Source organism: Lupinus angustifolius, chromosome LG14, assembly GCF_001865875.1.
Source record: "Lupinus angustifolius cultivar Tanjil chromosome LG14, LupAngTanjil_v1.0, whole genome shotgun sequence".
Classification (NCBI taxonomy): Eukaryota; Viridiplantae; Streptophyta; class Magnoliopsida; order Fabales; family Fabaceae; genus Lupinus; species Lupinus angustifolius.
Genome location: NC_032022.1, coordinates 10,649,680 through 10,663,673, shown reverse-complemented (window position 1 = coordinate 10,663,673; position 13,994 = coordinate 10,649,680). Strand labels below are relative to the sequence as shown.

At 32.9% G+C, this 13,994-nt stretch overlaps 1 protein-coding gene across 1 annotated transcript in view; it reads left to right on the top strand.

The window, feature by feature from the left end:
• The window catches only part of LOC109326648 (metal-nicotianamine transporter YSL3-like), a 17,067-nt gene extending 8,334 nt beyond the window's left edge, over positions 1 to 8,733 (top strand). Inside the window, exon 11 of the mRNA XM_019559370.1 lies at positions 8,721 to 8,733. The gene's annotated coding sequence lies outside the window, so the exon portion shown is untranslated. The remainder of the gene's footprint in view (positions 1 to 8,720) is intronic.

Genomic DNA, 13,994 nt, shown 5'->3' with positions numbered 1-13,994 from the left:
CCTCACATTGCAGAACACCCATGTGAGCAGTATGCTCATGAAAGACCTTGGGTGTGATAGCTTTTGTAACAGGATCCACAATCATGGAGTTAGTGCCTAAATGTTCTATGGAAAGATGTCCACTTTGTAATTTCTCCTAAATAACTAGGAACTTAATGTCGATGTGTTTCGACTTTGCCGAAATCCTATTGTTGTTGGAGAACAACACAGCTGATTTATTGTCACAGTATAACTTTAGTGGTCTTTCAATCCTTTCCACAATCCGCAGCCCAGTGACAAAATTTCTCAACCATGATGACTGAAGTGATGCCTCATAACATGCTATATACTCTGCTGCCATGGTGGATGAAGCTACAAGGTTTTGCTTGGCAGAACGCCAAGAAACCGCACCACCAGCTAACAGAAAAACATAGCCTGAAGTAGATCGTCTACTATCTTGGCATCCCGCAAAATCGGAGTCAGAATACCCAATGATCTCTAATTGGTCTGATCTCCTATATGTGTGCATATAGTCTTTTGTTCCTTTAAGTACTTCATGACCCTTTTGGCTCCTTTCCAATGGTCCATTCCTGGATTACTCATATATCTGCCTAAAACCCCAACTATGAACGCTATATCCGGACGCGTACATACTTGAGCATACATAAGACTCCCTACAGCTGATGCATAAGGGATCTTTTTCATTTCTTGAATTTCCAGATTTCCTTTAGGGCACTGATTGAGACTAAATTTGTCTCCCTTAGCAACTGGAGTATCCATTACTTTACAGTCCTGCATGCCATACCTTTTGAGCACCTTTTCTATATAACTCTTTTGTGATAATCCAAGAATACCCCGAGATCTGTCTCGGTGTATCTGGATTCCTAATACAAATGAAGCTTCACCAAGATCCTTCATTTCAAAATTACCGGATAGAAATGTCTTGGTTTCTAACAAGGTACCCACATCATTAGTGGCAAGCAGTATGTCATCCACATACAAGAGCAAGAAAATATACTTGCTCCCACTGAACTTGTGATACACACAATCTTCAACTGAATTCATCTCAAAACCAAAAGAGAGAATCACCTCATGAAATTTGTGGTACCATTGACGAGACGCCTGTTTTAGCCCATAGATGGATTTTGTCAATTTGCAAACCATATTCTTTCGGTCTCCCGTTACAAAGTGTTCTGGTTGCACCATATAAATCTTTTCATTAATGTTTCCATTTAGAAAAGCTGTTTTGACATCCATCTGATGAAGCTCCAAATCATAATGTGCTACAAGAGCCATGATTGTCCTAAGAGAGTCTTTCGATGAAACCGGAGAGAAAGTCTCTTTATAGTCAATCCCTTCCTTCTGAGTAAAACCCTTAGCTACAAGACGTGCCTTATACCTCTCCACATTACCATTAGAATCCCGCTTGGTCTTAAAAATCCATTTGCAACCAATGGGTTTCTTACCTTCTGGTAATGGGACAAGTTCCCAAACTTTATTGTCTTGCATGGATTTATACTCCTCTTTCATTGCTTCAATCCACTTTTCCGAATTGGAACTTTGGATGGCTTCACGAACGTTTAATGGATCATTGTCCATTAAGCCATCACCCTCATGTTCCAAAAGAAAGCAAATGTAATCATCCGAAATTGCATTTCTCCTTTCTCTAGTGGATCTACGCAAAGCTATAGGCTCTTGCACCTCTTGTCCATGTTCCTGAGGGTTTTGAGTTTGTCCTTCATGAATTACTAACTCACCTTGAGCAGGGAAGGTTTCATCAACTATGTCCTGAGGAGGTTCCAAATTTGCTTCTTCAAAAGCAACCATATGAATCGCATCTGGAATAGATACAGATTCTTCCTCTAAGACAAAGTTTCTAACCTTATCTTCCCCCTCAAACTCAACATCCTCAAAGAACGTGGCTGTACCCGTCTCAAATATGGATTTCATACTTGGATCATAAAATTTATAGCCCCTTGATTTTTCAGAGTAACCAATAAAGTAACTGCTTACTGTACGGGAGTCCAATTTCTTCTCATAAGGCCTATAAGGCCTTGCCTCAGATGGACATCCCCACACATGAAAATGCTTTAGACTAGGCTTTCGCCCAGTATAATGCTCATAAAGTTTTTCGGCAGTCGCCTTAGTTGGCACCCTATTAAGAATATAAGCTGTAGTCTTAAGTGCCTCTCCCCAAAGTGACTCTGGTAAGGTAGAGTGACATATCATACTCCTTACCATGTCCTTAAGAGTCCGGTTTCGTCTTTCAGACACACCATTCATGCTAGGCGATCCTGGCATGGTGTACTGTGGGACTATACCACATTCCTCTAGGTATTTGGAAAAAGGCCCTGGACGTTGTTCACCTGAACCGTCATATCTACCGTAGTATTCACCACCACGGTCAGATCTGACGCACTTAATCCTTTTGCCGAGTTGATTTTCAACCTCAGCCTTAAAAGTTTTGAACACGTCCACCGATTGGGACTTTTCATGAATTAGAAAAATGTATGCATAACGAGAATAATCGTCTATAAATGATATGAAATATCGTTGACCATTCCAGGAAGCCGTAGGGAATGGCCCACAGATATCCGTATGTATCAATTCTAAGACGTCCGAAGCTCTATATGCACCATATTTCGATTGTTTGGTTTGTTTTCCTTTTATGCATTTAACACAAACATTAAGGTTTGTGAAGTCAATGGAATCCAAAATCCCATCTGACACAAGACGCTCAATTCTCTTTTGAGAAATGTGACCTAGGCGCTTGTGCCATAATGCACCTGAATTATTATTTTCAATCTTACGCTTAGTACCACGTGATTCCACATTCAGGGTTTCGCTATAATCAGTTATGATATTCAGCATATAAAGGTTGTCATTCAGATTGTTTGGTATGTTTTCCTTTTATGCATTTAACGCAAACATTAAGGTTTGTGAAGTCAATGGAATCCAAAATCCCATCTGACACAAGACGCTCAATTCTCTTTTGAGAAATGTGACCTAGGCGCTTGTGCCATAATGCACCTGAATTATTATTTTCAATTTTACGCTTAGTACCATGTGATTCCACATTCAAGGTTTCGCTATAATCAGCTATAGTATTTAGCATATATAGATTGTCATTTAACATAAGTGAATCAGTTCCAATAACATTTGAATTTAAAAATAATTGAACCGAATTGTTTCCAAATGAACAACAATATCCAAATTTGTCCAAATAAGAAACAGAAATTAAGTTTCGTCTAAAAGACGGTACAAAAAAAGTGTCTTTCAAATCCAAATAAAAACCAGTACATAATAACAATCTGAAATGCCCTGTAGCTTCCACTTCTACCGATTTTCCATCGCCAACATAGATGTGTCTTTCAACATGATTAGGCTTTCGGTAGCTCATGCAACCCTGCATTGAAACACTGATGTTAGAAGTTGAATCGGAGTCTAACCACCATGTGTTTCTAGGTACTGAAGCTAAATTGACCTCAGAACAGACCAAAGCAAGAAATGTACCTTTCTTAACACGCCAGGCGTAATACTTTACACATTTCTTGTTTTGATGTCCAGTTGCTTTGCAAAAGAAACAGGCATCATCATGCTTCTGTTTCTTTTGCATTGAACCCTTAGCAGCTTCATTCTTGGGCTCTGAAGTGATTTTCCTTTTGCCCTTGTCTTTAGAAGTACTAACATAATGGGCACTTTCAGACCTTTCTCGCTTCAGTCTTTCCTCTTCTTGCACACAAAATGAAATGAGCTCATTAAGAGTCCATTTCTCCCTTTGACAGTTATAAGAAATCTTAAACTGACTGAATTGTGCAGGAAGAGACAGTAAGACCAAATGAATGAGCAAGTCTTCCGACATGTCAAGCTTAAGGGCCTTAAGATTTGAAACGATGTTGGACATTCCCATAACGTATTCCCTTATGTTTCCCTTGCCTTGATACCTCATGGAAATCAAGTTCTGTAACAGAGTACTTGTTTCCGCCTTATCGCTCTTTGCAAAGCGCTTTTCAATCTCAACAAGGAAAGCTTTGGCACTGTTTATCTCATTGAGATTGTACCCCTAAAAACCTCTAGAATGTCGAGCTTAATAATCATTAGACTCATGCGATTAGAGTGATCCCACTTCTCATAATCCTTCCTCTCTTCAGAGGCACCAGATTCCAAAGGAGAAGGGGGTTGCTCTACCCTTAATGCATAGTCCAGATCCATGCAGCCAAGAACAATAACTGCAAGTGGTACTCTTGTTGTAATGATCAAACATTTATAATAAGGCATGTCAACTGACGAATCCCTCTTTGGATTGATTCATCAGTCACATGTTTAAAAAATTTAGAATTATAACATGTTTATCATCACAGGTGTGTATGATCTTCGGCCAAATATTAACTTGCCTTTGGGCCAGCTAATACTCGCATGAATAATCATACACACTTACATCTAATATTCCTTATGAGTTATATTCATGAGAGAGGTCACTTTGGCGACATCTCACTTCAATTGGCTCACTTGAAATAACACACAACCTTAATGGACACCCAAATAACAATTAAAATCAATGCACAATGATACCAAAGCCCCATAAACTTTATCGTATTCTCGCTTGGGCGAGATACTCTCTCGCTTGGGAGAGGTACTCTCGCTTGAGCACAATAGAAGCCAATACTTATGTTTGTCTCTCGCTTGAGCGAGACATTCTCGCTTGAGCGAGCCTTATGTCGCCCGTATACTCGCTTGGGCGAGCTGTCACTTGGGCGAGGATCTTCTTGCTTAAGCGCAATAGAATCCAATGCTTCTGTTTAGCTCTCACTTGGGCGAGCCACTCTCGCTCGGGCGAGAGACTCTCGCTTGAGCGAGAGCACTGCGAGAGAAGACGAACGGTGTGATTTCTGCATCGCTGTTCTTCAAAAAAAACCCCAAAAATTCAAGAAAAAACACCATAAAACATCGATTCATTACGAATCTTCATATATTTACATGAAAAACAATCAATTTATTTTCGAATCAATACATGGCATAAACAAAACCTAAAACCCTAAATCAATCCAGACTTTAGGGAAGAAAAGCAAGAACCCTAATTTCACTCCTGAATCAAATTGGGGTGGCTCTGATACCACTTGTTGGAGAATTTCTGCATCCGTAATCCTTAGATTGAATGGGGAAGTCCTTATGGTCATGACTTCGTTCTGATAACCTAATGTTTATGCCCATACATAAACCCAAATGGAACAACCATGGTCCATACCGAAGAAACCCCAAATGAGTTCATGGTGAAGATGATTAGCCATTTGGAATCTCGAAGGTATGAGGGTGTGATGATCTTCCAGATGTAAGAGTGCCGAATGGTTTTCCTTTTGCTTCTCTATAGGGGAATGAGAAAGCCAAGAGCTTGAGAGTGAACCTAATGCTTGATGTGAGATTATCCTACTTTTGTGTTGTGTGTTATTGCCTTATAAACAAGTCCTTGTTTATAACACACATTTATTCTCATCATCCACTCAATCAAACCCATTGCTTTACAAATGAGGACCATAACCCATAAAAGTAACCCCGTAGTGGTTACTACTTTAGTTGCAATAATTCTGATTCAGTCCCTTCATCAAATTAGAAATTACCTCAAGGTATCTACACTTATTATTATTTCGTGACACATATGCCCTTAACCACCAAATTAATTACTGAAGATCATTTTATATTTTGGCTAATTACATAATGGCCATAACACAATTATAGAATTATATTTGTGACCCACAAATTGTCAGAAATTCTAACACACCAAAGTTGTGGATGGGGAATGCGATTTCCCACCAATGTCGTGGACCTCTTCCACGATTTCCTTACACCATGTCAGACTCCTATAAGTCGTGCACTAGGGACACGAGTTTCATGGAAATCTCGTGGACCCCGTACACAAGTTCCATGATGTTCTCATGGATCTTGTACACGAGATCCAAGTTGTGTCTTGGATCCACGACATCCAACCAATATATAAACCCTCGTCCTGCTAAAACCACACTGAAGGAAGAAAACGTATGAAAAATCTATAGGGTATTTTGTAATTGAAGAACTGTGATTATTGAAGGTAACTAAAAATTCTTTATATTTTTTCAGTTCATTTACTTTTGTTAATTTTATTTAATGTTATTATATGTTTAAATGTAAATATCATATATTTATATTTTAATGTATGTTATATGTAATGGCATTTATTAGAGATATTGTTAGTGATTTTAGTGATGAGGAGGACATTGAGATATGTGATGATGAGGATGATGTTCAGATTACCGCTAGTGAACCGGTTAGCATAACATATGATACTCCTTCATCTTTTTTTGTTAGCATTGATTATCAGTCTGGACAAGATTTTCCATATAGAAAGTACTCACATAAATACTGATGTGAATAATGATCTCTTTGTTGGTATACAATTTGAATCAAAGGAAGCAACAATAAATGCTGTAAAACAATTTCATATTAGGAATTTTGTTGATTACCATGTGGATGAGTCTAGGCCAGATAGATATGTTGCAAAATGAAAATATTATGGTGTTGGGTGTGAATAGAGACTTCGGACATCGAAAAGTGTGAAGCGCGGTATTTGGGAGATTAGAAAAATTAGTGGAAGACACACTTGTGTATCCACTAATATTTCTCAAGATCATATGAAGTTGAACTCATCTTTCATCGCAAACTGCATTGTTCAACTAGTATCAGAAGATCCTGGTATACCAATTAAAGCATTAGCTAAAGAAGTAGTCACTCGTTTTGGTTATACGGTGACATATAGGAAGGCTTGGACTGCTAAACAAATAGCAATTTCCCAAATTTATGGTGATTGAGAGTGATCGTGCAATAAGTTACCTGATTGGTTGAATGATGTCCAATATTTCAAACTATTTATATAATACTAACTTCATATAACATTACATTTAAGGTGGGCGCAACCTCTAATCACCACCAACATTCCTGGTCATGCAACCAACATAATACAGTCAATGTTGGATCGCTTGCGCATTGATCAGGTAGTTTCTGTAATTTGTTATTATTAATATATTTATTATTATTTCTACTTTTTTTTATACTAATTCATTACTATTTTTTTATATATTAGTTTGTGTGGACCCCATATAGGAACATTACCTATGTGGGCCCCATACCTAATGTAGCCCAAGAACGTGTATCACTCATATGCTTTGCACTTGTTAAGTGGCATGCTGCTTATCGAATGATGAGACAGTTTGGTCTACAACAACCCATCCCAGAAGATCAAATTAATCTAGAGAAACAACACGAGATGGATCTACGTGGGAAAAATGACTACAACTAGCCTCAAAAGTATAACTAGTGAATTCAAATTTGGAATAACCGGGAAAGTTATGTGGTAAATGGTTTTCCCAATGACCAGCTTTTGTACCAGTACTCGCAGTATATGCAATGATACTTAAAAGGACAAGGAAACACATCTCTCCAGACGGAGCATATTCAGTCGGATCGGTAATAACAACAAAATTTCTACTTATATTTTATTTTAAATCGTATTGACATATTCTAACATTCTAATTTTTTCCATTTTTTCCAGTACAATTTTATTAAAATGATTTAGGATAGGTGTGCTCCTACAAATGTGTTTTCAAATCTGTTGCAGTCACTGAATGACGTCTAGCTAAACTGTAATGAGATGATGGAAGCGTTTGCTCAACTACTTCCAACCGCCTTTTCCTCAAGTATTTCTCAAGCTCCTCCTACACAACAGTTTCAAATGTCTATTGCACCTGACTTTCAGCAACATTATGAGAGTCAAACTCAGACGGGTACTTATCCGCAGGCATACACTCAAACTCCTGCTCCTCAACAATAACAACAACCCTTTGGATTTGACGATTACGGAGCAATGGGTGACTACTCATTCTCTCACTTAGCATTTTATTTGCAATTTCAAGGAATACCATCAATGTTTGGCACTACTCCAAATACTCCATTGTCGGCATTCAACTCTCAACAATATTATCAACTGACAATACCTTCACAACCAAACGAAGACGATGAAGATGATGAAGATGACGACGATGATGAAGACGAAGATGAGGAGCAGCCACAACTAATTAGAGGTGGAAGACAATATCAATCACAACAACAACAATTAAGAGTCCAACCACTTCGAAGGAGGAAAGCACCTGGATGTGGAATATCATCTCATAGACGCCATTAGGAATTTCTATTCTTGTTCTGTTTTCTTTAATGTAATCATTTTCAAATTCCTACGATAATTATCAATATCATTTCTATAAAATTTTCTTATTATTTCAATTTAGCATTTAAAATGTGTTAAAAAAATATCAAAAACATTAACCAAATTCCATAAAAATAACACTTTACTAAAATTATCATATTCAATTAAATTTTACAATTTTAAGTTTACAAGTTTAATTTAAAGATATTATTTGTATACACTAAAAATCATAAAACAATAAAAAAAAAATTTGTGTAAAGGAAATTTCAAAAATCACCATATCTCATCCAATCTCGTGTACGGGGTACACGACTATGGAAGTCATGTATGACATACACGATTTCACTTCAGGAGAGAGTCTGTAAGGAAATCGTGGATGAGGTCCACGACATTGGTGGGAAATCGCATTTCCCATCCACGACTTTGGTGAAATCGTGGATATCATCCACGAGATCCACAAAAACACACCAATCCCATAATTATTTCAAAAGGTGCCCCAAATGTGGAATAGTATAGTCAAATTACACTACCCACGTAAATTTTTCTTACTTGATATAAGCCTTTTACATACTTATTTTCTTATAAAGTTGGAATAAACTACGTGTCATTATTGTTCAAAATCATGAATATTAGACAACTTCTTCATGAGAACAATAAATGTTTGCATGTGAAAAAACAGTATATCAACAAGGATTTATATTTAGACTTGTGGATCTTATAGGAGAATGTAAAATTTTACTAAACTCAAAGAAAATAAGAGAAATGTAGTTAACATGCCATCATTAACCACTGATATGTAGCAAATGTTTCATTCCAAAGGACTGCAAAACTGCGTGAATATATTCTCCATTTACATCATCGTGATGAGTAATATTTTAGCCAAAATTACATATAATATTTTATTATATAGGTAAGTTATTCAATGATTATGATCCCTGCCATGTATTAACAAAAAATATATGAATAATAACATCATAATCCTTTGGTAAATCTTATTGAAAAGTTGTGAACGTCTAAGTGAAGAAATATAAATCCATGTTTTATATTTCTCTTAAGTTCCATAAGCAGTATTAATTTGCTTGATTGAAAGGGTAACTAATTTTAATAACAAAAGTTAGTTTTTCCATCTTCCTTAAAAATGCCGCAATAAGATTGAAGAAAATGAAAATGAACTGAAAAACTTGTGATTCTTCAAGTAAAATAACAAATGATTTCTTCAATTTTATTCTCTTCATTGTCTTAGGTCCTATCTTAAAGATTTCCTTCGATCAAAAAAATAGTTTCTAGAAATCCTTTACGACGACAAGAAATATATCGTTTATTCATTCTCTCATTCTTAATAATAAATCAATTTTCTCACATTGAATAATCACTCTTCTTTTGTCATAATTATCATAAAACTTGTAAGTTTCTTTGACAAATCATTTCCAAACAAATGATTGAAAAATTATTTTTTGAATTACTAAAAAATAATAAGAGCTCAAACTATGTAAGAAAAATTAATATGTGAAATATTAATAAAAATATTATTATTTAAAACAAAGTCAACATATTCATCCATTTAGAAAAATGACCAATGTTCTTCTAATTATTAAAGATTTAAAATGTCCACATATTTACCCATTTAGAAAAATGTCATTATGTCAACATATCCTTCTAATTATTTACGAATTAAAATGTCAACATAATCATCAATTTAGAAATTTATGCCATTACTTAAATCTTTTTATTTAACATGATTTTACATTTTTAAGAATACAATTAATTAATAACATTATTGTAGAGATAGGATTTACACCTTTATCAACACTATGGTGATTTGAAGGATGAATTGATCCTCATACTAGTACAGTATGTCAATTAGACATGTAATTAACCTCCCAAAATTGATTAATAGTAGAAAATATTAGTTAAATTGTATCATTCTGTATGGTACAAAACTAAATTGTGAATGAAATATTCAATAATTTTCAAAGTAACAAATGATTTTTCAAACATTGAAATTAATAATTGTACCTACCATATTTAGTCATTGAAATCATTTAAATAATTAATTTTTATGTTGCAAATAATAATATTTTATTTATAAATATATTTATATTTATTATAAGTAGTGTGTACAAGTACTTCGTGTCTGCTGATGAATATTGCATTACTATGTATTCAATTTTTATATATTTCATTTTTTGAATTAGAATGTATTTGTTATGTTAGGTGTATTTTATATTATATTTATGATAATGTTCAATTTAATGTGACATATGTGGTTAACTAATGTGTTGACAATGGTTACTTAGGATTATGTGATTTTTTGTAAAAATTAAATAATGTTAAGGACAAAACAGGAAGTGAAAATTACATCATGGTTGAAGTTACACCAAATTTTACCTTTATATATAGTATAGATATATAATTTGTTTAATTAGTAAGTTATTTCTTAAATCATTATATTAATATATGTTACCATAACTCAGGGATTTACTTAAATCAAAATACAAGGAAGTGTAATGACAATGTGTGAAAGGTAGGGGTGAGCATGCTCAGGTTATGTTGGGTAAGGCTTGCCCCTTATCCGACTATAAATATCGATCGTGTTAACCTTTGAACTTGAATTCGACCATAGACACGATTAAATATAATGTATAATTACTTTGATAAAGTCTTCTTAATATTATTTATTATTATAAATATCTAAATTGACGAACAAAGTAGAAAATCAATGAAACTTTCAACAAAAGATATGTCATTATTATGTACATGATTAAATAGACACATGCATATAAACATGATGAATGCATGTAACTATGGGACATGTTCAGGACAGCTCTGGGTCAGATCATATTTGTCCCGTACCCGACCCTAAATATTTATTAGTCTAATTTTTAAACTCGAACTCAAGCTTGAACTCGATGCCATCCAACCCTATTTGGATCCGATAATGATTGGACCAAGACAGATGAGTGAGTATGATCAAATCCTGCTTACCAATAGTGGAAGGGGATCAATAAAAACATAATAATTTAATTACTAATGAAGAATGTCATTTAATTAAAAAGAAAATTTCTAAAAACATAAATTAATTTTTTTATCAACATAAGATAATATTTTATATTATTTGAAGAAAGATAATTAGTGATGGACATGATGACTATTATTTTTGGACAAAGTTTTATGTTCGTATCTCGTGATGTACTTATAAAACATGGAACACTTAGTAAATGGAATGACACATTTTGGTGGGACTTCTTCATAAAAAGAGTTATTGGTATAACGTGGGATTTATGACTTGTTTGTTTATATTCATTTTTAAAAAGAAAAGAAAAATATGAGTCAATTATAATAAAAAATTCTTACATTTTTTTAATTATTTTCTAAAAATAAGATTACATCAATTATATTAACATTTTTTAATTCAATCATTATATATTATAATTTTGGCGAGTAATTGGATAAATTAAATATTAAGAAATAAAATACAAAATACTTAAATTATTGAATGAAAATTACCTCTCAAACATTGTAGGTGCTATAAAGTATAAACTAATAATATATTTATTTTACAACCAAATTGCAGTTTTTGATATGCACTTTGGACTTTTTGTTTTCTGGTCAGGCCTTGGTTCTTGGCTCGCAAATTTGATTAAAAGACTATCTACATTTTATTTAAGAAATTTTGTTTTCATAATCAATAGTTACTAGCTTAAAAGATTGATGATTTTTAAGAGTGAATCCTCAATTTTTGAGGTATTACAATTAAATTGCTCAATGACAATTAAATTTTTCTTTTATTTTTTGGTACAAAAAAATGTACCAATAAAAAATCACTCATATTCTCCTTTTCTACTTAAAAATCTTCTTAAGTTAAATCTAACTGAACTATCCAACACATTTTCCACTTTAATTGTTACCAATCAAAACATAAGTTTTAATATTGTTATTAACACATTATTGACAATCAAACTGATTACGGTATGATAGAAGAGTTTAATTGGAGGTTTATTAATTAATTATATATTAGTAAAGTTAGACATACATATATAATATATGTTTGATTTTGTTCGAGAAACAATAAAGAGTATGATAGTAAATCATGTTTTAGAAGTATAAGCAAAAATAATAATTATATGTTTAATCATCAATAACAATATTTTGATAAAAAATAAATTACTTTAATAAAAAATTATTATTTTAAATAAAAATTAGTCGATAAAATTTATATTGTTTAAATGAAAACCAATCAACGTGAATAAGTTTAACCAATGATTATACAATTAATATACCATATTAGTATATGAATCGATTAATCCGTTTGAACTGGCCGGATGCGATTTTGATAACGTTGTTTTACACAAAACTAAGAAAATCCCAAATTTATCCCATCTTCAAACTTTACTCTCATATCCAACAAAATCCTTAAAATTTTAAGAAATTCATTATATATTTATCAGTCCTAAAGTTTAAAATCTATTTAATAACTTAACTCCGTCACAAACACTCATAAAATATGTCACCATCATTGTCGTAATCACGTCCACCTCCACCTTGATATCAAGTCACTACTCACTACCACCACAACTCTCAAAGCCACCATTATACTGTCATTGTTACAATCATGGTTGTCACCACAGTCTTCCTGTAACATCTATTACTGCTATGCTTCCACATACACCACTAGGGAATAGAATTTGGAAGTGGAAATAAAGTATTTCATGATATAAAGGTATAAGGAAATAACTTATTTCTTTCAATTATTAGAATCATGTACTCTATTTAATTATTTTTATAAATATTTATAAAACTAAATAAAAAAGTATACATGTCACACTTTTATTATGAGAAATACTTTTTATTATCTTGGAATTATAATTGAATGTTATAATTCTTTATTTCTAAATCAATAAAAAATTGGAACCAATTCAAATTCTGAATACCAAATAAATTGCTATTAAATTAAGTATATAGTCATTGCTTTACCTAATGGGTCATTTTCTAAATGGATAGAATTGAGTGCATACATAAATAAGTATGTAATATAAACAAATACTATTTTCTCTAAAACAAATTAGTGGTGATAAAATGTTTATTAGTACTTTTATTAACTATAAATTAAAAAAACTAACAACAATCAACTCTTTATTTTATTAGGTAAATCATATATATATATATATATATATATCAAACAACACCATAATATTAAACCATAAATCTATTAACAAAATATTGATTCAATTTTTTTATATTGTCAAAAGTATACCATTACCATATAAGTAATGAATTAATCCATTCTTATTGTCTTTGTTATATCATTATGGGATTTAGCAAGATTTTTCAATATTAGACCAACGTCTTATTAATATTCAACTTAAAACTATAGTTTGTTCATATTAATTATTATTTGTTAATCCACTTTTCCAAAGAAATTAGTTTTAATTGTGGACTTAGTTCTCATATTTTCAACTTCAATTTGAATTGGAAAAACCAACGATACATTGATATAATAATATAAGTTATTAGATCCTAGAAAAACCAAAAAATCAAACTTCCAATTACACAACCTCATCTCTAAAATTAAACTACAACAACCTTCTTATTTGAATCTACCCATGTTACTTCAGAATCATCGGTTGATTGGTATGAATGCCAATTATGTAATTTGAACAAATGTTGTGCTTGTTTTTGTGATCACTAAAAATGGTGGCATGGGTATATAAATAAAGTAGAATTCTTGTGTAGTATCCAAAGAGTGAAATTTGCACAGTAGTTGGAATTTGGCATCAACACAGAG